At 45.7% G+C, this 26,228-nt stretch overlaps 1 long non-coding RNA gene across 2 annotated transcripts; it reads right to left on the bottom strand.

Moving 5' to 3' along the window:
* Positions 1 to 585: 585 nt before the first annotated feature.
* LOC309654647 lies at positions 586 to 25,942 on the bottom strand. 2 transcript variants are annotated; one of them, XR_014260374.1, is made up of 3 exons: positions 25,434 to 25,942; positions 24,696 to 24,813; positions 586 to 23,854 (listed from the first exon to the last, which is right to left on the bottom strand). It is a non-coding gene; the product is annotated as an uncharacterized lncRNA (long non-coding RNA). The 2 variants fall into 2 exon arrangements; XR_014260373.1 differs by having other exon boundaries at positions 24,696 to 25,942.
* Positions 25,943 to 26,228: the final 286 nt, after the last annotated feature.

Raw genomic sequence — 26,228 nt, 5'->3', positions numbered from 1 at the left:
CATGTTTTACTTTTTATTTAATACTAGCTCCATCTAACATACTATCTATTTTGTGTATTTATAATGCCATGCTTATCTTCTTTACTGTCTCCAAAAATGTAAAATATTTAACTATCTCATGCAGGTTTTATGAAGATCAAATAAAGGAGATATTTGTTAAAATCTAAAGACAGAATATTTGTTATTACAGCTGCTGGTATATTGGGGGAACTTAAGAAAGATCAAGTCAGTCAACAGACTTTTTTTAACCTTAAAAAAATTAGGAAGTAATGGAACTCCTTTCAAATGTATTCATCTAGGAAGATGCAGGCTTGTTTTATTGTGCCTTCTGATTCTTTGGGTCTTGAAAATCCTCCTGGATTTCAGATTAATAAGTATAAGACTCTTCTGCTTAGACTTTTTCTGGGAATCGAAGTATGATCCCTGTGTCTCCTTCCCTCTTTGAAATCACATTCGAGACAAGAAATTGGCTTCCAAGTTATTCCCTGAAATTCTAGAATCATCTTTATGTGGCTTCAAAAACCCTATTCAGTGCTCATAAACTCAACCCATGGATGTTTAAACTCCACGAAGAAAATTTGATTCAAATTGGCTATGTCTGTTTATGGAACATGTCCCTCTAGGAATAGGTTTCTTTGCCTTCTCAGTCTGTCTTGGGGTATGGCTATGAGATTCTGGCTGGGTTCTCTACAGCAAGCCAATTTTGCAACGCCATTTTTATTGGCAGAAACTTTATTATGCCAATCTAAATGGACTAGTGAAAGTACTTTGCAAATAATCTTGAAAGGTATCAATAATGTAGGTCTGACTTTATGTAGATCAGTTTTCTCTCTCCCCATCTAGCAATCCAGACTGTCAATCATAACTTGAAAACAGTAAATGTTTTTGCACTTGTAAGAAGAGGAGCCCGGGCAAGAGAGAAGCAGTGAAAGTTTGACCTCAGGCAGGAGAAACAGATGTTTTTTCACTCAAATATCAGAACGAGGGGCATGAATCCCATGGAAAACTGAAAGAGACCTTTATGAGTGTGATGCGCTCCTAAGGGGCAGCTACCTGACCTGTCCCAGGGTGAACTTTAAACTTCACCTTCCCATTTGGGGTCTGCTTGGTGCTGGTGTTACAGGACATCTCCTGGAGCACTTGCAGTTGTGGTGGACCCCTGGGTCTTTCCTGGAACCGTGAGAGCAGCTACGTCCTGGGAGCGTCACCCTTCTTCCATGTTTGCCCAGATGGAACATAAGCTCCTTCAGTTGTCTCATCTCTCCTGTATTTTATCTTTTTTTTACATCTACTATCTTAATTTTTTTATTTTGATTTTATTGGCGTATAGTTGATTTACAATGTTGTGTTAGTTTTAGGTGTACAGCAAAGTGATTCAGTTATACATATATACATATATTCATTCTTTTGCAGATTCTTTTCCCATATAGGTTATTACAGAATAGTGAGTATAGTTTCCTGTGCTGTACACCAGGTCCTTATTAGTTATCTATTTTATATATAGTAATGTGTGTATGTTAATCTCAAACTCCTAATTCATCCCTCCCCACCACATTTCCCCTTTGGTAACCAAGTTTGTTTTTGAAATCTGTGAGTCTGTTTCTGTTTTGTAAATAAGTTAATTTATATCATTTTTAATTAGATTCCACATATGAGTGATATCATATAATATGTCTTTCTCTGTCTGACTTACTTCACTTAATATGATAATCTCTAGGTCCATCCATGTTGCTGCAAATGGCATTATTTCATTCTTGTTTATGACTGAGTAATATTCCATTGTATATATGTACCGCATCTTCTTTATCCATTCATCTGTCAATGGACATTCAGGTTGCTTCCATGTCCTGGCTACTGCGAAGAGCATTGCAATGAACATTGGGGTGCAGGCATCCTTTCGAGCTATGGTTTTCTCCACCATATTCACACTCTTCTGGCCTTCCTCTTCCATGCCCCAACCTCCTTCCACACCCACTCCCTGTATCACTCTTTTCTGTAAATCTAAACTCCATGGTAGACAAATTATGAAGCTTAGTCTCCTCCCAGATACCTGTGGTGTCTGGAATGCTCTTCTGTCCCCAGTGTAACTCCTCCTGCTACTCTCAGTTGGAGGATCCTGACCGCTGGGAAGCTTCCCATGACCTGTTAGGTCAAGTCAGCTTCTCATGTTTTACATATAAAGCCGTACCGCACACTAGGGTTTTTTCATACCACTTGTGACAACTCTAATTAAATAGCTACTTTGGTCACTTTTTGGCTTGATGAATGCTTTCCCTAGACTGCATGAGATCAGAAATTATAAATAATAATAAGATATTTCTTAAATAGAAATAAATCCACGAGAGCAGGAATTATACATTTCATATTGATCATGGCATCGTCAGCTAGGGCAGTGGCCTCAGAGAGTGCAGGTGAATGGACCACTGTCTTTTTTCTTTTATTAAACAAAAATGAAAAGTGTTCTACTCCTCTGCTTGTATTTCAGAAAGCTCTGCTCTTTTCTAAGGATCCGCTTGCCCAGCAAACCACTGTGGGGAAGGCACGCATCGTCCTGGGAGCCCAGAGGCCAGAAGGTTTCTTTTTCTCCCTCCAGATCTGCCTCTGAACATCGGTCATCCACCCTTGTGTGAAAATGATCATTCTTATGAAACTCTTGTCACCCACCCATGCCATCTTCTTAACTCCACGCAGCTGTGATCTTTGGACTTAGTTGTTTTCTCTATTCATCCAACTCTCTGGCACCTCACATGCATTGTCTTCTTTTGTACCCCAAGTGCCCCAGGGACTTTTATATTAATTTACCCAGTAGGATCTGATACTCAGAGGAGAAAGATAAAGCAGGTCAGCAGAGGCTCCATGCACTGTCCAATGCCTCAGCTCACAAATCTTTGACCTCTCCTCCTTCAACGGCTGCGTCTTCCCTCCAAGTCAGCTGACACCACCCATGGCCACGCTGGACGTTCTTGTCACCTGGGACTGTTCTGTCACTGAAACCTTGTACTCAGTCTCCCTGTACCCATCTGACCAATACCTTCATGCTTCTAGGCTGCTCATTTCCTGACCTTCACATTCTTTCTTCTTTGATCCCATCAAGATAGCCAATCTCTCACACTTTTGTTGCTACAGAAATTCATGCAGCTTTCTACCTATCCCACCTACCATGCATCACTTGTGGGGCTCTGCCGTCAGACACTGTCAATCTGAAACTAGATAACAGTGCTTGCAGCTGTGTGACTTGAAACAAGTTATCTGATCCTCCCGAGGTACTGTTCCTTCATCTGAAGATGGGGGGAACAATATTATTTATTTCATAGAATTACTGAGGATGGAATGAAACTAATGCAGGCAAAGAACTTAGCAGAATGACCAACAAACAAGGAATGTGAGGTAATGAGTGTTGTTACTGACCATGATGGTGGGGGCGGCTGGCTTCTCACCAAGGTCCTCTGTCCCCCTCTCCTCGTCACCCCACCGCACAAGTCCATGCTCTCTAGCCCATCCCCTCCCACGTTTCAAAGCTTTGCTCCAACGAATATCTCCTCATTCAGTCTCTTGCACCCTACTACCTCTGAGCATACAACTTGGTCCAGTCTTACCCAAATTAGACAACAAGAAACTTTCCTCCATTCTGTGTCTCCCGTATCTTTCTTCTCTATTTCTGAAACAAAACTCTTGATAGACTCTGAGTTTCCCGAGATATTCTATTGAAAGTGCTTTGGCTAAAATCCCCACCCCTTTCCCAGCTTCCTGCGAGGGACAGCCTTTCCTATGACATGAAGCTGTACCAGGGACCACCGTCTCTTGGGAAGATGGAGACCTATCCTCCCTACATCATGGCACTTGGTTTTTTCTTCCCTGGACAGAGAAGATCTGCTCCCACGTGATGGTGGCTCTCTCGATGGAGAAACTTAGAAAAAACTGACATCTTATAAAGAAAGATTCACACACACACACACACACACACACACTCTTCCTTCACTTGGCCCCAAATCCCCACTGCAGCATACACCATCATACTGCCTTTCTTATCACTTTTTCCACCTGCCATGACATATTTACTCTGACTCAGCTGTCTGTGTGTGTGTTAGCAGGTGGCAAGGAGGGCAAGGCCAGAAAACAGCCTCTGTGGTCGGGCTGCTCTCAGTTACCCCTAAAGATGGCATAGTGTTCCCTCCCCTATTGAAATCTTACTCAGCCCCTTTCCCAGACACCCGCCTGTGCTTATCTTGCTTTACAATCAGCACGGGAAGGAGGCACCGAGGTCAGAAGTAACTGCTGTGTGTCGTATTTATTATTATGCACCCAAATAGACAGTGAGTCCTTTGAGGAAAGGACCACGTCCCCTGTTTTTCACCCTGCATCGCTGGCACTGCGCCGGACATAGTAGGGATTTAATTAAAATTTGTTGATAGATTAATTGCATCCGTTACCTGGTCCTATTGTCAGCGCAGAGGTTGTCTCTCTGAGGCCTTGCTCTACTGCTTTAGAAGTCACCCCAGCTAGTCAGTGAGAGGCGGGGCCCTCAGAACGCCCACAACCTCCCCCAGCCACGGTCAAGGGCGGAGGACAGAGGCTTGCCCATTCACTGCTGCGGACCCACGCTCTCTGGCCTTCATGCCATCCCTGGTTCATTCCTCCTGTGGTCTCTGTTTCTCAGATGGGGGTGCAAATACGCCCCCCCATCTCGGATACTGTGGCTTCTGCATTCGGTCAAGCCCTTCCCCTCCTTTTCCCACCCTAGCCTTCTAGGGGGTGAGGGCTGGGGGCAGGGGCTCCCCCTCAAATGGCACAAAGGAAAGACATCAGATCGGGAGTCAGGAGACACAGGAACTGGCCCTGGGCCAGACACCGGGCTCAGACCCTTGCTCCTACCCACCAGCGAGCAAGCGTGTGGATCTGCTCTGAAGATGCGGGAGCTGGATCCGACCTCAGCAACCTCATCTCCACACGTCATGAGTCACCTGAGACTGCTGTCCATCATTCAGCTCCCTGGTCCTGCTCCTGGGGATTTGGGTTGGGTGGGTCAGGGGTGGAGCCTGGGCTTTGTGGGTAGCGAACGTCTCTTACCAGGAAAGTCTGGGGACCCTGGTTTAGCTGACTCTGACGGGTCCAGGTCCTACTCAGATATCTTCAAACAGGGCTTCCCAAGAGCAGTTCGTGGGTACCACCCTCACAATCTTTGCCATATTTGTGTATCCCATGGACTGAAGAGCTTCACCTTTTTCTTTAAATTATCCTGCATTGAAAAAAGAACTTCTTTAGCCTGTTACCTGTAAAATCCCACGCCTCTGATGTGCTCTTTTCCCCTCATACACGTTAATATGAAAAATAATTCAAATTAAAAATGTTCACCCCCCCCATACCAACAAAAATCATTTCAAACTTCACCCCACCAGGATATGTGTGTACTCGACAAGAGTTCAAAAGTGGAATGGCTCAAAGAAGAGTTAATTTACTTGGCGTCCCCTTGGTGGACATTTAAACCCTTTTAACCCTGCAATCGGAATGCTGTAGCCGGATGACCCCAGGCTGGGGCGGGAGCCGCTGGGGAGGGGGGAGGGCTGGGTAGTTTCCAGAAGCTTCATGCTGTGTGCTCCAGATCTTCATCTCCGGAATTCAAGTGCTGAGCACGAATGAGGCTGACTCAGAAAGACTGTTTAATCACAATCCCTAGCCAAGTTCCTGGTGGTGTTACTTTTGGAAAAGGGGAATACACACCCACTGTGACACTGTACACTAGTGTCCCTGGTATTGTCACATCCGTGTATCCTTCCCAACACACACACACACACACACACACACACACACACAAGGGTCTGTTTGTAAATGGAATCCCAGTCAAGGTAAGCATGATACTTTAAAAGCAAAGCCTTATCTCTGCTCTCCATCAGGCCTCCTTGAAAGAGCTTGCCGTCTGGCTGGTCTTTCTCTAGGAATCTGTTTTCTTCGTGGCAGCTGCCGAACTTAGTGAATCAAGCCAATAAACTATTTTGACAGGATCTGCTTCTTTTATTCTTGCCTCTCTGCAATCCCAGCCCTGATCTAAAAGCCCAGACACCGGCCCCTCCTGCCCACACGCTGAAGGCAGACAGCCTCTGTCACTCGCTAATGGTGTCATTCATTCTTCAGCAAATCAGAAGGCCTGGCAGAGGCCCAGGGCCGGGGGCGGAATCAAGGTCTGCTTTCCCATCGATGCACTGACCAAGGCCTTCACGGGGCAGGGATACCCCCTCCCAGCAGGTGCAGGGTTCCCGGCGGGGCAGCTACCCCCAGATATGTCCTCCCATTGTCTGTTCAGCTCTGGCAGTCAAACACTTGTTCTCTTGAGCCTGGTTTGGTCTTCAGTGTTTTGGTCTTTCAGAGTTTTCCATCCAAAGCTCAAGCCCCTGAGAGATGTAATAACATCTCAACTTGACACCTGAGCAGGGAGAGTCAGTAACTGGTTATGTCACAGTGACTCAAGGGACCGTGCTACCCGGAGGGCGGGGCTCAGGCAAAGGAGGTGGAGGGGTGCGGTGAGGAGAGGCGGGAGGGTGCCCAGTCCGGTATTCTGGCTGACATGGGTAGGGCAAGAGCCATTCAGCAGTGCCACCGCGAATGGTTTGTCTGTGCGAGGATGCGTGAGGTCTGCGGGAAGAAAGAAGTTGCCAACCCCCCAAGCTTCCCACCTAGTTTTTTCAATGTGGACAAGACGCAGATATTCAGCCTCTGTTACAGCAGCTTGATTTCCAGGAGAGTCTTTCCACAAGATAGTAAGATAACCAATATACAGTATTTATATTCCATAGAGAAACTTAGACTGGTGCTGGGAAAGACGGAGAGAAGGGCAGGGATGAACACAGGCTTGGAAAGAGTGCGGCCCATCAGGTCCTGGAGTTGGGAGGGGGAAGAAAAAGAGGTGCCAGGTGGTTTGTGAGGCATTTTTTTGCAGCGATACACAGCCCAGTGTGATAGTGCAGTTCAAAGAGGTGCACTTCAGAGCAGTCAGGTTCACCATGGGAGACTTCCCCTGTTGGGTGAGGTGGATGGTGGAAGTAGGGGGCCCACACTGGGGAGGGGCCGCGCAGTCACGTGGCTGGACACCCGGGCGGAACTGCCAAGATTTTCCATAGCATTTTGTAGACCATGAAAGCACTAGGTGAGCTCCTTGCCCTGCTGCATGTTCGAGTGAATGACCCCAGTTGACAGGCAACTCTGACCTCGGAAGCGTGCGAGAGTTTCTGTCAGTTTGAATACACAGAGGCTTATTTTGCATCAAGAAGTAAAAGTATATGTATTAGTCTGTTAGGGCGGCCATAACAAAATAGCACAGACTTAAACAACAGAAATTTATTTTCTCACAGTTCTGGAGGCTGGAAGTCCAAGATCAAGGTGCCAGCAGGTTCAGTTTCTTCTGAGGCCTCTCTCCTTGGCTTGCAGATGGCCTCCTTCCGGCTGAGTCCTTACATGGTCTTTCTTCCGTGTGCATGCACCCCTGGTGTGTCTCTGTGTGTCCTAATCTCTTCTTCATGAAGACAGCATTCAGACTGGATTAGGGCCCACCTTAATGGCCTCACTATAACTTAATTGCCTCTTTAAAGGCCTCATTTTCAAATACAGTCACATTCTGAGGCGTGGGGGTTAGGGCTTCAACCCATGAATTTTAGTGGGGGACACTGGTCAGTCCATAACGAGAGGAAAAACTCTGGAGGCCACCAGGGGCGCAATGACTGTCTATCAGACGCCTCCAGTGTCCTGCTTCTTCCTAAGCAGCACCTTTCTGGGATGTAGAGATCTTGCTTCTGTCCCCTGAGGTGCCCACCCTAGACTCTCCCTTGAAACGATGCCTTCCTCATGATTTGGGGAACATTTCAAACAAAACTCCTGAGTTGTGCAATACAAATATTGTGTATATTTAGCACGACATGTAAATATTTTATAGAATCTAAAACAAATAATTAATTTATTTGAAATGTCCATGTGAATATTTTATAGGCTGCAGCACGGTCGGGCAGCGTGGAATCTGGTATGCTTGGGGCTTCACACAGGACTGATGGCAGGCAGGGTCAAAGTCAAAGGAAATAGGAAGAAGGCAGCCTGTTCACCACCCATCAGAAGGCAGCTCTCTTTCTCCCCCTGTCTGGACGCATAACCTGTTCTCAAATGAATTATCTACAGCAACTCAGGACCAGCTCGTCTAGCCTGAGAGGAAAGAGAACAGGACTGGGTCAAGAGCAGCACGTAGAACCCTAAATGAACAGCTCAAATTATTTATTTGTTTCTTGTCTGTCTCACCTACAGAATGCAAGCTCCAGGGAGGTTGACTTTCTCTGTCTTGAGTATCACCATATCCCCAGTGCCTGACAACGCAGACACGTATCAGGCACTCAGTGACTTTTTTCTGAGATGAAAAAATGAGGTTTGATGACAAACCGAATAGTGGTTGCACTGCACACTTGTCACAACACTGGAACCCCAGCCGCACCCTGAAAGGGTTCACACTCGATCCATAAACCGTGCAAACCTTGAGTGCAGGTTTATTCACGTTGGTTGTAGGAACTGGCTAAAGTTAGCTGTGTGGGAGCGTGTGGGTGCTGTTGACTTGGAACTAGAAGAAGGCGTTTTGGTGCCTGGGGCGAGTTGTCTAGGGGTGCTGGGAACAGAGGGAGGCACGTGGCAGGTGGGGGTGGAGAAGAAAGCCCGAGAAGAAGAAGGAAGGGGTGTGGGAGGGACGAGAAGGTCTTTCCCGCCTTCCCAAGCTTTCCCGGGAAGTGCCCCTTCACAAGCACAACCATGAGTGTTTCAAAATTAAATGTAACCCACTACTAATAGTTCCAGGACTAGCTACCAAGAGTGTTCACTCCATTCAGAAAGAAACCAGTAATCACGTTCACAGCAAACACTTAGATAAATAGCACTTACTGTTCAAACCGCTTTACATGTGTTAATTCATTTCACCTTTAGAACAATCCCACGAGTAGTGGGAAGTGGAGCTGAAATGGGAAGACAGAGGGTGTGCCAGGTAAACCAGTCTGCTTGGAAGCCTATGCACCTCTCACAAATCACAGAGCCCGAGGAATGAAAAGGTGCTGAGGGTGCCCAGGTCCGCCACCTCTACCCAACAGATGCAGGAGGGAGTCGTTTGTGGGAGCCCATTCTGCAGCTTACCGTCACGTGTGACACCACCTAACCCAGCGCAGACCCCTTGTCAGTCCTCAGAACAGGGTGAATATCAACTGGCTTGTTCACTGGGGTAGGAAGGGACAAGAGAAGAGACAGAGAGAGACCATTTTTTGAAGATCATTTCTCCCGTCTGATATTTCTGTTAGAACAGCACAAGGCAGTTGATCGATCAATCTCAAGCTTTTTAAAGGTCTTGTTCTTTTCTCAATTTAAAATCAAAGCCTTAAGTCCTCTGCAGTTAAATACTAACAGAGACCTTTGCTGCCTTGTATTTTGTCCAACAGAAAGAACAAGTTTCTTCTGTACCCTGCCCAGCCATGTCCCGAGATGGTTTTCCATTCAAGCTGCGTTGTGCCAACCACAGAAGTCCCACTGCTGTTGGCAGTGTACCTGGCACGTGGGCCACTTTATCTGTGGCTCGAGGGCCCTGCGGACAAGGCCACAGTGAGAAGGTTGCCTCCCAGGATGGGAAAGGCACGTTGTGGACCAGTGTTTAGCTCTCCATGCTAGAGAAGGAGGTGGGACTCCCAGAGGCCTGGGTTTTCTCCAAGCTGTTGGGGAAGAGGACACGCTCTCCATGGCTGTGACCAGCCCCTCAGGTTCTGCTGTTGAGTCAGAGCAGAGCACATTTCCTCCTCCTTCCACATTCGTAGCCTGGGCTGTGCTGCCGCATCACCTGGGTGCAAACACGGGTGATTCATTCTTGAGAGGTTCTAAACCAGGAGGAGCCCTGGCACCTATCTGTACATTTCACATCACTGCCAGGTGACCCAGGTCCATAGCTGGAACAGAGCTGGGCTTTGTGAATACCCTGAGCCCCCAGGAAACATTGAACCCCATTTCACTGACCCACACTCATAGACCAATGCACGCTAGCAACACTCTCAGTACGATGAAATAGAACACAAAGCATTTTCTTTTCTTTCTTTCTTTTGCTTTTGTCTTCTTTTGTTTTGTTTGTGTCACTTTGTTAGGTAGAACATTCAAGGAATGAGAAGACTCCCTTTAGTTTAGTTTGAATAAATACACAATAAATGAGTGACTACTGATTACTAGACTTACCTCTATGGTTTTTCCGTTCTTCACTTACCATGTGGTAGATGCTAGAGAAAATACGTATATGAGCGACACCAGGAGCAAGGCAAAGGCTTCCAGCTCAGATGAGAGCACAGGGAAGGCCACGCGGAGTTACGGTTGATGGAAATTCTGCATTTGTATTTTTGAGATACTACCTCTTATAGAAAATCCAGCAGATCCTAGATTGAAACAGAGCTGCGTTCAGATGACGGCTCTGACTCTTACTCTCTGCATTAATCAGAGTAAACTAACTGCTGTAACAAACAGCCCTCACGTCTCAATGGCTTAATGTAGTAAATGCCTATTTCTTGCTCAGAACACAGTCCAGTGCAAATCAGTGGTGTTCTCCACATCGTCAGTCTTCTTCTTGTACAGCTCTTCCCCTTCCAGGACCTCATCTTCCTTGGCGTTCAGTTTTGGAGGAGAAAGACAGACAGTGGAGGAGACGCACCTGCTTTTAAGCTGCCTCGGTCCAGAAAAGACCCGCATCACTTCTGCTCACTTTCCATTGGTGAGAACAAGCCGTGTGGATGCGTAGATGTAAAGAGACGGGGTGGTGCAGTCTAGCTGTGAGCCCAGGAAGAGGATGGGGTGAGTGTTAGCCATCTCTGCCACACTGGCAATGTCAAGTCACCAAACTCCTGTGAATACTGGGTGCTGTGACTGAGACCGCAGCTTCCATCTTCTGGGTAAAGCAAGGACTTACATCTGGGGCACCTGGGTGCCTCTTTGTTACCTGGGAGCATTTCAATCCTCTGCTGTCACAGTCACTCAGTTAGCTGGTCAACCAGCATATTGCCAGCCCTGAGCTGGTCTGGGAACGCAGCTGAGGTGTCTGTCCTGACAGATATTGACACACATTGCATCTTCAGAAGAGACTGCAATATAGTACGTGGTTTTCTTGGTATTCTAATTGTGACAAATCCTTTAGAGCACATTGTATGTATATTAAGAGGATTTCAAGTAATTTTTGAGCAGATTCATCCATGACTACCTTTAACCTTTGGATCTTATAGGCTTTCTTGAAGCACTGAAGTGTTACTCTTTTTTCATGCCTGGGGATAACAAAAGACCAGGTCATGAGGAATGACCTTGCCCTGATGTTTTGCTTCCAGAGTGTGATGTTGTCTAGTATAAAATACTCCTGATACGTTTCCTGGTACAACATGCCTTGAAAATTATATGCTTTCAACTCAAAGCATAATTGGATATAAGAAACTAATGTTCATGCTGTTTTATAGCATGTTTCTCATAGCCTGTGGCCTTTTGAATGCACAGAGAGGAGATTAAACCTCAAAAGAATCCAAGTGTAATCTCTGAGCGGCTATGGATTTGTCAGGACAACCCAGTCTCCACAGCAGGCTGGATCCTGTTACCCTGCACCACATTCGTCACCGAATCCGGACTGGCAGTGTTTTTACAGACAGTCGGGATAAAAAAAGGAAAGATAAAATTTATGGTTGTCCCGGGGTCCTCGCCGTAATCTGACAACAATAATCTTTGGTGTTAATGGCGTGGAAGCTACAGACTGCCCCTTTGGAAACTGAAAATGAGGACATTTAAAAGAAATCAAAGAGCAAATATCAAACAAGAAATACCTCTTCCATCATCCATTCTGGTGTCTATGTAATCCTGCATACTTTGGTCCGAGAGATCACTTGAGATTCTGGGGGCCTTTCAGGAGATTATCTGTATCAGTTAAGGCTTTGAAGTAGGGCTGCTGGCATCTCATTACTGACAGAGATCAAAAACCAAAGCAGGAGTGCAGTTCCCGGCCTGTAGGGCCTCATTCACACATCACAGAAGCACTAAATTATCAAAGTCTGGGACAATCTTTATGTGCTACCTGCTTGGCCACAAATAACTCTTCCTGCCTCTCTGTCTCGTCCTTGCTTTTCTTTCAGCTTGTGCTAATTCCCTCTGCCTTGTCAAAATCGAGGAAGTCTTAAAGATTGTAATGGCAGTTTTCTTCTAAGTTAAGAACAGATTTTCAACACTTTTGAGAAAGGAAAAAATTAAGCCTCCGTGAGGTTGAATAGTTTAAGTGGCAAATGTGCTTTTGATGGAAAAATGTTTCAGCAACTGGTCACTCTGTGGTTCATTGGTGCTGTGGTGAGTTTAGCCCTGGAGTGAAATTGTTTTATTTAGGGTCTGAGCCTGGCGCTGAAGGGGCCCAAAGAGTATGTAAGCTCTGCCTCGAGGTGTTTGTGACCGAGACTGTTAATTAGCACGGAGTCCCCCACTCCAGTGTTGTGACCTGGTGGGATGTTTCCCGGGATTATGGGAAGAGATGGGTAGGAGACCTAAGCAGCTGTCCTGATTGCTGCTTAGATTTTCCAGAAAACTTCCTACCTCTGGGGAGGCAGTGTGGGACCAGGCTCTCGTGGAACGATGCTACAGGTCTGCGGAGAGGTCTTTCTCTCCCTTTGGCTTTCTCCTCCTTGCCCTCCCTACCTGTGCCTGCTGTTCTTTTGCAAAACATCAGTGTTAATGTGCTTGTACTTGGGTCAGATTCACTCAGTCAAATGCCAGCCCTGAATCAATACACCCACCTTCTCAAATCCCATTCTCCTCCGTTAGGTAAATCCTGCTCCTGGGCTGTTGGATGTTGCTGGGGAAAGCCACAGAACTCTCTTTTCACCATCTCCCACATCCTTCTCTCTTTCTCCAGTTGACTCTCTGACATTCTCCACTTTTAAAACCTCTTCTCTCTTCTTAAGGTCCCTATTCATCACCTCTCTCATCACTCTTGACTTATGACCTTGTTTCCTCATTACAGTGAAAACAAAAGCCATTGGGCAGAAACTCCCCCAAATTCTAACCCACTGCGTCTCTCCCGCCTGTAAATTTCCCCACTCTGCGCATGCTTGTTCCCTCTCTCGAGTCGCAAGAGGACATACGTCCTCCCTCTTGCCCATGGCCAACCCCAACCCAGCTGCTCAAGACTCCATCCCCTTCCCGCTCTTTAGAAGCCTCAACTCATCTCTCCTCCTGCATCTACAGCACCTCCCATCAAATGGCTCTTTCTCACCTGCGTTTGTACATGTTCAGGAGTCTCCCATCTGAAAACCCATTCCTTGACCCCATGTTTCCCTCCAGCCTTTTGACTCTGATTTTCTTCTCAGTCAAGATCCTTCAAGAGTTGTCTGAACCGAATGTCTCCATTTCCCCGCCTTCCATTTGCTCCTCGTTCTACCACAGTGTTCTTTCTGCGTCCCCCATTCCATCAAAGCTTTTCCCAACAATAGCAATGACTATCTCACCATCAAATCCAATGACCACTTCAGTTTTTATCTGACTTGTCTTCTCATTGGCATTCGACATAATTAACAGTCCTTCCTTTCCTTGGCTTTCTTTGATGCCAAGCTTTCTTCATTTCTCTTTCCCCAGAGAAGTCCTTCCACATAGTAGGTGCTTAATAAATGATTGAACAAAGAATTTGCCTCCATTCCCCCTTTATTCCTGTTTCCCATTCTTTTCTCTTTCCTTTTTTATTCTCCCCTGTATCTTGGATCAGATTCCTTCCCTCTGATGGGAAAAGGAGAGGGATTCTTGATCCTTACCCTGCCTTGCATGACAGAAAAACAATGGTCTGAATATCAATCGGAAGTCTACCCAAGGGAATAATAAATGTTGGAAACCTCGTACACTGTTAGTGGGAATGTAAATTGATGCAGCCACTGTGGAAAACAGTACGGAGGTTTCTAAAAAAACGGAAAATAGAACTACCATATGACCCAGCAATTCCACTCCTGGGCATATATCCAAAAAAAGCAAAAACACTAATTCTAAAAGATATTTGCCCCCAAATGTTCATAGCAGCATTATTTACAGTAGCCAAGGTATGGAAGTTAGCTAAGTGTCCATCACAGATGAATGGATAAAGAAGTGTTATATATGTATACGAATACTATGCAGCCAGCCCCGCCCCCCCAAAAAAAGAATGAAATTTTGCCATTTGCAGCAATATGGATGGACTTGGAGGGCATTATGCTGAGTGAAATAAGTCTGACAGAGAAAGATAAATACTGTATGATATCACTTATATTGATATGTGGAATCTAAAAAGACAACAAACACATGAATATAACAAAAATGAAACAACCTCATAGATACAGAGAACAAACTAGTTGTTACCAGTGGGGAGAGGGAAGGGGGGAGGGGTAGAGGATTAAGAGGTACACTATTATATTATGTATAAAATAAGCTACAAGGATATACTATATGACACAGGGAATATAGCCAATATGTTATAATAACTATAGATGGAGAATAACCTTTAAAAATTGTGAATCACTATATTTTACACTTGTAACATATACTATTGTACATTAACTATACTTCAATAAAAAAGAGGTAATAAGAAAATCTCATTCCCCACCAAACTTTAAAAATATTTTTAAAAAATTTAAATATCAGTAAACAACAACAACCACAACGAATAAAATCCTATCCCTACCTTCAGGGACCTTACAGCTCAGAAGAGGAGAGAGGCAACGTGTCCAGAATGATGAAATCCTAAGGAAGGATGTGAATGCAAATGACACTGGGGGGCTGAGGGTTCAGGGTCACATCGTCAAAAATGGACACAGCCAAGAGATAGGACCTTCGCTGTCCTTGGGGGATGCAGACCATGTCGGAACAAATCCATGGAAGGAGAGAGGGAAATCGCGGAAAAGAAAGAGGGGCAGGGGGAAAAATGTTGAGTGTGAAGTTAAATTATATTTCGCGATATTTCTAAAGTAGCTCTTTTCTCTCTCTCCTCTGTGCCTGGGAAGAGAGAGCCATACCGGACAGCAGTGGGGAGAGAGCACAACAATGTGAAGGTCTGACTCAGAGTAAATCTTTGGCCATGGAAGCCATGTGGCCCCGATGAGAGATGCCCCAGCCCCTCCGTGTTCGGCTGCCATGGGGCAGGGCACTCAGAAGGGTGTCACCAGGAGGAAACGGAGCCTGGCATAAGGAGCTCTGAAGCCAGACTTCAGCTGAGATTGCCCCCCCAGCCCGAGGATACCTGGAGAAACAGGAGCAAAAAGGAGATAATAAACAAAATGGCTTAGTATTTTTTTTTCTCTCTCTCCTATCACTGAGCGTAACGGACAGGTCTTTCTGTCCCAGTGTAGACACTTTCCTAGGGTCTCGCAGAGGAGGGTGGGCTTATTAAACTCTGTTTGGATCTGAAGTGTATGCAGTTTCCATGGTGAGGTTGTTGAGACGACGAGGGTGAACAGAGGAAGATACCGGCCATCGAGAGCGTTTGCTGAAGCACGAAGAGGGGCCAGAATATCCGTACTGACTGCACCCCTGTTGGATTTGTGGCACTTTCTTATGTCAGTGAGTCACTGTTTAGGCTGCCTGCAGGGATGCTCTGGGGGTGGGCCCCCAGGTACACGGGGCACTAACAGCTGTGCGAGGAAACACATTTGCCACATTTGGATTTGATGTCCTTTTTCTAGGGTTAGTGGCGGGGGGGCGGGTATTTAAGTGGGAGAAGAGTGTTGTCCCCTCAGGACCTACATGTGAAACTGGAGGGTGCATTACAGGGCAGGGGAGGGGATTATCCTTGTTTCTGCTCTGTAGGGTTTTGAAGGGACAGGTAGGGTGACACCTGAAGGCTGATGTGTTCATTGGCTCAAGATGGGACCTAGCAGATAGCTGACCAGTTCTAAAATTGTCCTTCTTCTCTCTGGTTCTTTCCCAAAAGAGAGCTGCGTGTTTTGTTTCAGTCATCTGTTTGGGTTTCAGACATTTCTCGCTCTGGGAGGCTCATGCTGCCAAACTTGGTTAATTCAAATCCAACACTCCTCTCTAGGGGAAGGACGGCTTTTGTCAAACTGTGAACTGCCTTATAAACAAGGCGGATCTCTGAATACAGAATCACATCCTCCAAGTCTCTGCTCCAACTGTGGTCACATTAACATGGAGGGCATCTGGACCAAAGTCCAGTCTCAGGCGGAGTTTCTGACACCATCTCAGCCCTTCCTGCATCCCTGGGCTGCCTTCAGGCTCAGCTATGGTCGCGCCTCCCAGACTGAGAGCTGGCCACACCCCTCCCTGGCTCCCCTGGGTCTCCCTGTAACATACAAATCAGTGCCTTTGTCAGGGGGGGAAAGAGATTAAGGATGTCATGTGTCAGGGAAGAAAAACAGGTTGTGGATGGAAGAGGAAGAGAGGGAGAATATACCTCCCCCGTCCGTGAGAGGTCAGGGTCAGAGTGAGAGGGGCTGACTTGCTCTAAGAAGGTAAGATGCCCTGGATGAGGTCCCATGGCTACAAGTATGACCCGTAGTGTTACAGGGTTCTCAAAGGCTAAAACACATCTCTACGCAGAAAGTACATATTATGCTAGGGTGTAAAAAACCTTATACTTCAAAATATGTATGTACATGTGTGTATCGATGAGCATTAAACTGGGTTAATTTCTGAATGGTAGAAAATCATTCATTCAACAAGTAGCTATTGAATGTCCAGGAAGTTCTAGGCACTGTTTTACGCTATGAGGATAACAGTAAACAGAACAAAAATCCTTCCCTCGTGGGGGCAAGAGATAGGAATAAACCAATAACCAACTACGATATTTTGTACAACATACAGTGAGGTATAGAGAAACTCAAACAGAGTGAGGCATAGAGAGTTCTAGGGCAGGGGAGGGCTTACAATTTTAAATAGGATGGTTGGGACAAGCATCACAGAGAAGGTGGCATTTCAAGACCTAATTGAGGAGTGGACTTGGCCACACAGCTCTCTGAGGAAGAGCTTTCCAGACATTCATTCATGATGAAAAGCATTTTTTTCTTTTCTTTTTTTTTAACATCTTTATTGGAGTATCATTGCTTTACAATGGTGTGTTAGTTTCTGCTGTATAACAAAGTGAATCAGCTATACATATACATATATCCCCATATCCCCTCCCTCTTGCGTCTCTCTCCCACCCTCCCTATCCCACCCCTCTAGGTGGTCACAAAGCACCGAGCTGATCTCCCTGTGCTATGCGGCTGCTTCCCACTAGCTATCTATTTTACATTTGGTAGTGTATACATGTCCATGCCACTCTCTCACTTCGCCCCAGCTTACCCTTCCCCATCCCTACGTCCTTAAGTCCACTCTCTACGTCTGCGTCTTTATTCCTGTCCTGCCCCTAGGTTCTTCAGAACCTTTTTTTTCTTTTAGATTCCATATATATATGTTAGCATATGGTATTTATATGTCTCTTTCTGACTTACTTCACTCTGTTTTTTAAAACACCCAACAAAATTACAGATTTTTCAGCAGCGGCCCTCAGTCTACAGATCTCGTCTATTTCTTTGAGGCCAGAGTATTTTGTGGGAACACCGAGACAGAGGAACCAGCCTCACCCTGGGCTGAGTGAGTACCCCTCCCTCCTCCTCCCCCTCCTCCCCTTCCTCCTCTCTCCTCCCCCTTCCCTCCTCCTCCTCTCCCTCCTCCTCCCCTTTCTTCTCATTCTCTACTTTCTTCTTCTTTGTCATCTTCATGGGGGAGGAAGTGGTCATAGTAATTTCACACATATTTTAAAGAGTACAAAGCATTAACAGTATTGTTTTGTACAATTTTACTTTAGATTTACCCACATATTTACCATGCTTATTGTTTTTCCTTTCTTCCTGAATCTCAACTTTCTACTTGGGATTATTCTCTTTCTAATTCTCACTTCTGTATATTCTATCCATTTGATTCTCTGCTCTTTTTCAGATTTTCTGGTAGTCTTTAGCAAGAGAATTTGTTCAAATTGTCCTGAGGGTACTATCATTGTCATTTCTTCCACTGAGACATTTTTCTGGGGTTCTGTAAGTGGTATGGCTGAAAGGTCTGTACACAAGTCCAGTCGTTACTGCTAATAATGAATTTTGGTGAATAACCTCAGCTTTCTGGAGTCCGTTCTTCTTCTATAACAGGAAATTCAATTAGCTGATCTTTAAGTGTCCAAAATTTTATGATTTCTTGGCTCAGGACTTCCCAAACAGAAAATCATAATACATTGAGAACAGAGTTCTTTAAACTGGCGATAATTTAAACTGACTAGATGTATCAAACATGTCTGCCTTAGTCTAATTCCAGTATGTTTGTTAGGAAAATGTTTCCTGAGATTCAGACCAGTAACAGATTTCAATGTTCACATATCTGAGGAGGGAGGCAGCCTGAAGCCCATCTGTCATCAAGGTCCACTCAGGTGGTAGGAATCACCCTGGCTTTTTTAGAAGAGAGAAGTTAGCACTGGAAAGTGTATGCCAGATATTGGGTGGCGGGGGGGGGGGGCGGAATTCTAAAGGCAGAAAAAGAACCCTAAGGCACCAATGGCTTTGTTGCTACTAGAGCTACTACCTCTAGATAGAGCCGGAGGATCAAAGAGAAAAGGATGAAATCACTAAAGTGTAGAAGCTTGGAGGAAGGCTCGAGGGGCCAAACTGGGACCTCTGGGAAGGGGCCCTGCTGGTGCTCCTGCCTCAGGAACTTTGAGGGGAGTCCCAGCTGCCCAGGTGTCACCGTGGGCACAATAAAGCTGGTTCTAGGAGTGCTGGAAAAGCTGCCAGCTGAAGTCATTGGCTGCTACTGGGATAAGTGCCTCTGCCCAGGGAGAGACTCAAGCAGCAGGAGCCAGTCTCTTCTCCCTCAGGGAGCCTCACACCCTCTCTCCTGCCCCCTGCTGGTGGAGCCTCACCTAGACCCTGGCCCAGCATCACAGAGCCAAATATAAAAGGATGGGTTTACACTTGACAGACAGCATTTTAACAACTAGCACACCGTCTTTGCGGTCTGCACTGGGGTGGCTGTATTTTGTTATTCTGTCACTGTGAATTATTGGCGTTTTAGGATAATGAGCTCTGCTTTATGCCCCAAGTGTTTATGTTGTTTTATGCGGGCACATTCCATCTATGTAAGAAATATGGGTACATTAATAGCAACAGAAAATGAACCCTCAGAGAAATCATAGAAAAGATAGTCACCTTAAGAAGCAAAAGCTTATTTCTTTTATTCCCATTTTCAACTTATCTATATTTTACTATTTGAGGAACTGCCTTACCTTGGCTTGTTCAAAAGCTCATTCCACTTTCCTGTAATATACCATCAGACAACAATTCCTGCCTCTACACCCCGAACTAGCAACATTGGAGAATCAGTCTGCTGTACCGAGGCTCCGAAGGCTGCCTATGAGTCACACACTCTAGCATGAGCCTCTGTCTAAATACAGACAGACTCTGAGGGAGGCTTCCCTGGGGTGACCTGTGATTAATCCGGTTAATTGTAAACAAATACTCTCCCTTCAGTTTTAGTTTGCTGCATTTCTCTGCCTCTGCCTTTCTTTGCCACTATATAAGGACTGGCTCAAATTGTGCTTCAGATTTCATTACAAGGCAAATTTCATTAGAACAAACTCTGCTGTACTGTCTCAATTACTTTTATTATTGTGCAGTTTGTTATATCTAGTAATGTTTATTGTTAATCAAGCATTTATCTGGGTACCTTGAGACCCTATTGAATCGGTGAGGCTCGTTTTATAATAAGTGAGTTATTTATAGACGGTGGAGTGGTTAGGGTTTTGCAAAACCAGCCAAAGAGATGAGAGCCCTACATTCTAGAAATTTACACCTAAAAAAATCAGCGAGGGCACTGCCATCAATGCAGCTAAACATACTTATATATTTACCTACACATATAGAGCAAGCAGCATAAACCAAGACCAAAGCAGAAGCTTGATGTCAATTAAGCATAGACTTTGCTGCCTCTTGGGACTAATGATAATAACAAGGACTTCAAAGCGTGAAATGCTTTATACCAACCGTTGTCAATCAGGCTTCTCCAGTTGCAAACAATGGAAACCCTCCTCAGCATGCTTAAGTAGACACAGAGTTTATTGAAAAATGTTTAGCAATTCACAGATTCTCTGGAAGGACCAGAGGAACAGTCTTGGAAGCAATGCTTCCAGGAATAGTGCCTAAATCACATGCTAGAACCAGTCCAGTGAAAAATGCAATGGCCCCACTAATGCATGGCCGTAAAGTTTCAGTGAAGCAAGGTGAATAAGCTCCAGCTATCTCTGTGCAACGTTGTGCCTATGTGCTGTACACTTAAAAAATTGGTAAGAGGGTAGATCTCATGTTAAGTGTTTTTACAACAATAAAATGCCATTTTGAAAAAAAATGAAAAGACTGCAGGTCGTAGACACTGAAAATTGTCTTTCTGATACTGAGTTTGGGCCTCTCCTCCTGGAAAGGCTGTCTCTGCCGTCTCCAGAAGCCTGAGGTGTCTGCTTCCACTTAGTCCTGGGGCGCATTGCCTTCTGACACAGTCTTACGTGGCTCTGTCTGGTTGGCTGAAGCCTGGATCCACCCCCTGCTCCCTGGCTGCCAGTGAGGCTGGGAAAGCACGCTTCTGCTTGCACGGAAGGCTGGAGGAGCTGGTTGGAGGCACTGACGCATCAGACAGGGAATTCCCAAACACGGGAGGAGTATTTAAAGGTCCCGGCCAGCCAAAAAGAATGGAAAATGTCTAAGTCATTTCTCAAAGTGTGGTATTTAGCCTCTGCATTGTAATAGCTCAAGGTGCTGAAGAAAAATCAAGATTTCTGAGCCCTCCCCCCAGACCTTACAAACGAGAATCTCTGCAGGGGAATCAGCAACCTACATTTTCCACGGGCTCCTTGGGTGACTGGGATGAATATTTGGCTCTAGAGGGAGAATGCCTACACAGTTTATATTTTCAAAAGCACTTTGAAAATTGTTATTTGCTTTATTTTTAAGACTGAGTAAGAAAAAGCTCAAATGACTTCTGTCAGAGATAAAAATCTCTGTAATCCTACACAGAAAGGCCTTCTGCTGTGGATAAAAGAGATAATAAATGTCGCTCTTCTTTTCACAGGAGAAGCATCAGAGGAAGAGGAAAGACACTGTTCTGGTGGAAAGAGCACGGACTCTGAGGCTAGCTTGCTTGGGTTTGAATACATTCTATGTAGCTCGATTAGCATGTGTATCAGATCGTATTTTCCAAAGGCAGCCACAACATTGCCCATCGCACGTGCTATTCTAGAATCTTTTAAAATCTTGACTTTCCCCCCATCAAGAGATGGAAGCAATTTCTCCCCCTCTTGAATCTGGATGGGCCTTTGTGACGGCTTCGGTTGGTCCAATGTAGTTGAAGGAATGCGGCGTGACTCCTGAGACAAAGTCATAAAGTGCCATGTGTTGCTGCCTGGTCCTCTGCTGACGCTCACTCCAGGAACCCAGCTGTCATGCTGTGAGGAAGCCCAAGCAGCCACGGACCAGCTGACACAGAGGGGGCCAGGGCCCCTGGCTGACCTCCCAGGTGACCAACTTCCTGCCATGGGAGCCATCATGAAAGTGGATCCCCAGCCCCCAGCTGAACTGCCCCACTTGATACCACATAGAGCAGGGTCAAGTCATTCCTGCAGATCCTTGACAAAATTGTAGAGGAGTGAGAAAAATTAATCATCGTGGTTGCTTTGTCACTATATCAGGGAGGTTTGTTGTGTAGCAATAGATCACTGGTAAGGAGATGAGTTAATTAACCTCTTTGTGACTCGGTTTCTCTGTATACAAAATGAGAACAATAATTGTATCCACTTCATAGAGTTTCAATAAGAATTAAATAAGGTATTATATGTAAAGCACTTAGAAAATAGCCTGACAATAGGGACTTCCCTGGTGATGCAGTGGTTAAGAATCCTCCTGCCAATGTAGGGGACACGGGTTCCATCCCTGGTCCGGGAAGATCCCACATGCCGCAGAGCAACTAAGTCCGTGCGCCACAACTACTGAGCCTGCACTCTAGAGCCCGTGAGCCACGGCTACTGAGCCCGCGTGCCACAACTACTGAGCCTGTGCTCTAGAGCCCACAAGCCACAACCACTGAAGCCCGTGCGCCTAGAGCCCGTGCTCTGCAACAAGAGAGACCACCGCAATGAGAAGCCTGTGTACCACAACAAAGAGTAGCCCCCGCTCGTCGCAACTAGAGAAAGCTTGCACACAGCAACAAAGACCCAACACAGACAAAAATAAATAAACAAAAGTAAATAAATAGATTAATTAAAAAACAAAAAAGAAAGAAAATAGCCTGACAATAATAAGTGTGATATGAGTGCTTGTTTGAAGAAATATGTAAAAGTGGATGAGATGACCAAATAAGACATTAACAGGCAATCCAGAGTTCCTTCGATATATGGTAAAATTGCCCCAAATTTCACGTATCTGACGGGCAGCAATTTAAATTAGTAATCACCCAAATGATAACTTTTTTAAAATGTAAAATAAATTTTACCAGTTTTGATTCTACCTATCATTTCAGCTTGACTAATTTCAATTAATACTTAATTTAAATGCATTATTTATTCTTGCCATGAATCATTTATTCTTACCATTTCCAAGTCAGACCTTAGAGTCTAGATACCCAGTTCTGTTTCACATCTCTCTTTTCCTTAGCTGAATGACCTTAGCCAATTGCCTTCGTTGTCTCCAAAGACCTAGTAGCTTGCAAATAAACATTTGGAAAATAAATAAAGCCGTCCCCTATGATACACATTTCAGCTCTATTCTTTCTAGGATGTGGTTCTTTACCAGGCAGATGACCTGCTGGAAATAACAGAACTGAGAGTCAGAATATATGACACTGCGGCTCAAATGTGATAGCACCTCCCGGGGCACCAAGATGTCGTAGGGACGAGGTGCCAGCGGCCGGACAAGAAGGACCTTGGAGGACAGGTGACCCTGCCCAGGGTCCCAGCCAGGTAAGCCCCCGTCACCCACCAGGCGTCTCTGGGATGAGCACAGGTTGCCTAGTAACCTGGCCCCTCCCTGTACCCCTCAAAATACCTGCAGACATGGTATTTGTTACCCTGGCTGCATAGAAAATTGTCCCTAAAGTTAGCAGCTTGAAACTACAAGCACCTCTTATGCTGCAGTTTCTGTGGGTCAGGACTTAGGGATGGGCGTCGCTGGGTGGCAGTGAGTCAAGGCCCCGCAGGAGGCTGCAGTCAGGCTGTTGTCTGGGTTACAGTCTCATCCGAAGGCGTGACAGGGGAGCACCTTCCAAGATCACCCACATGGCTACAGGCAGGACCCTCAGACCCTCCCTGGCGGTGAGCCCCAAGCTCCCGTCCCTCAGCAGAGGGGCCTCTCGACAGGGCCCCTCTCAGCGTGGCAGCCTGCTTCCCGCAGAGCAAGTGGGCCACGGAGGAGAGAGGAAGAGCCGGAGCGGGAGAGAACCTTAGGCGGGAGCTGCAGCGTTTTTTATAACCTCGTCTTGGATGTGTGACTTGGCAGCCAGTGTTGCCGCGTTAACCCGTTTCACAGTCTGAACCACCCTGGCACGACGGGGGTGGCCCACCCCGGGGCCACGTTCAAGCCTGCTCTCCACGGTCACCTTGTGTGAGAGGTTCCGTCCTTTGGGCTCCCCTCAGGCCTTCCCCCAGTGTTTCGTCCGCGTCGCAGTGTTGGAGGTGAGCTGGGAAGGAAGGCAGCACCGCGCTCACGTCGTGTCAGTGGCGCTCTGTCCGGCGGTCGCCGCGTGCGCGGCTCGGAGCTGGTCGCCGTGTGGCCTGCGGAGAAGGACGGCTGCGCGCTGTCCCCGCAGAGCTGGCGTTTTCCTGGGGAAGATGCCAGAACGCGCATAATTACAAGACAGGGCAAAATATCGCAACTATGAAATAAAGAAGTTGTGTTTCACAGCGAGCACGTAGTCAAGTGTTATTTAATTTTTAACTAGTAAATTAAAGGAAGAGTTAGGCTAGGTGATCTCAGGATCCTGACCAGCTTTCAGTTTTCTAAGGATTGTGTATCTAAGGAATATATCAGAGTAGAAGGAAATCAAGTGGACCTCATGATCTAGAAGCTTCCACAGTAGGCCAAAACGGCCTCCTGGCCCTCACAGAATTATGGGATGTCTGGGCTAAGAAAGAAAGAGGTGGAAATGCAAAGTAGTGCCTATAGGATGGGTAAACAACAAGGTCCTACTGTATAGCACAGCGAACTATATTCAGTATCCTGTGATAAACCAGAATGGAGAAGAATATGAAAAAGAATATATGTATATATATATCTGAATCACTTTGCTGTACAGCAGAAATTAACACAACATTGTAAATCAACTATACTTCAAAAAAATAAATTTTTTAAAAAAAGAAGGAAAGGGGAGGGGTGAGGGAGTACAGTTATTTCTGAAAGTCTCAGAGGCCAGACTTCACAATTTCATTGCACTTTAGCCAAGAATGACTGGAGTGATTTTGAAATTTCCAGCAGCTTTCCTTGTGTACATTTCAAGAAAAAAAAAAATAGGGACTTAAATTTCTCCTTTTCCTTTGAAAACTATACATGACTATACATTGGAACAATCTATGTGATCATGTCTGTTTTTTTCCCTGATATCCTTATTTTCTTCCCCCTTGAAAATTCACAAGTATTACTACTTATCGTGAAAAGTCAACCCACTTTATTTAAGATGCTCATGTTTTGCTCTTGTCATCGTGGGGGATGGCGGGCACTGGAACGACATCCCAGCAAAATCCGAACCTACTTCAATTCGTGTCGTCACAAAAATTGACCCTACCTGAAAAACAGGTGTTTGGGGTGAGTCAAAATCATGCTGAATTTGTTGCTTTTCCTTCCACGAAACTTCTATTTTTTTAAAAAAATTGTGGATATATTTTTGAACATTTTCTTTCTCATTATTCCCCTATATGCAGCTTTATAGTCTATTTCTTCACCTGTCTATAGGGATGCTTTTAAAACAGTCAGTATTCTGCAAGTTGTGGTTGCTGAATGTCTTCCCTGTTCAAGAAAGCCGACGTGCTCTAGGCTCTGTTCCCGGGGGGACAGAATATCAGTAGTACCCGCATCTTGGTAGAAATGCAGAATTACAGGTTCCACCCCCGACCTACTGAATTAGATCTGCATTTTACACAAGATTCCCAGGTGGCTAGTATTCACATTAAAGTTGGGGAGCTCTGTTCTAGAAATGTCATTGAGAGTGGGGTGTTACTTGTATTTCTCGACAGTATGCGTGCACCAAACCAAGCTTGCAGATGGACATAGGGAGCACTGGGGACTTCTGGAGATCTCTCTCTTTCTCTCTCTCCCTTTCTTCCTCTCTCTCCTCCCTCCCTCCCTCTATTTCTCTTTCTCCCTCCCTCCCCCATCCCTTTCTCTCTCTCACTCTTTCCCTCTTACCTGCATTGACTTTATCCTTTGATTTTCCTCTGGAAATACTGAAACAATCGAGACTTGTTTTTGTTTTTCCTCATCACTTGGAGCTGATCCTTTTCATCTTTGATTCAGCCAGTTCCCTTCAAAGCTAAATATTAAACAGATCTGTCTCCTGACAGCTGACCCCAGATCGGGACGTGCCCGTGGTCCTCCCCCTGGGGGCGGAGAGCTGAGCCGACAAAGGTGGAGGGGAGACAGAATGGAGCCAGCTCCCGGCCCCTGGGGACGCCCCAAAGTTGTGTCTCTGCCTTCACGTCAGCCAAACAGCCAAGAGTCCAGCAACGGAGCACTTCTGGAAGGCATTCTTGTAGAAATTCCTTTTTTGCCAGAGGGTGAAAGGCTTACTAATTGATTTTGTCTGCCTTTCAGATGAACTTAGAGAGACACAAGGGTTTGAATTCTAACTGAGAGGTACCATTTTTAGATACTGGAACAAATGTTTCTATGTGTGTCATATGACTTAGCTTTGCATGTTAGTTTTTTTTGTTTTTTTTTCCCCACAAGCTTGTCATTCTGTTCAGGGAAGTAAGAGCAGTTAAAGTGCATTATGTTGACTTTTAAAAAACGTATGTCTTTCAAAAACCATTACTTCTTCACAGCAAGTTAATACAAGAAAGCTAGCTCTTCCCAAACGCTTTGAGACTTGGTGGCCCTGCCTCTCCCTGAAGGCTCCTGGCCACTGAGAGCCCACCTCAGGCTCGCCGCTGCCCCCAGGGCTTGTACCTAAGCTCAGCCTGCTGTTGGGCTCACATCTGATGT

Source organism: Balaenoptera physalus (assembly GCF_965194825.1).
Source record: "Balaenoptera physalus genome assembly, chromosome: 2".
NCBI classification, from domain to species: domain Eukaryota; kingdom Metazoa; phylum Chordata; class Mammalia; order Artiodactyla; family Balaenopteridae; genus Balaenoptera; species Balaenoptera physalus.
This window is presented reverse-complemented; position numbering and strand designations above follow the sequence as displayed.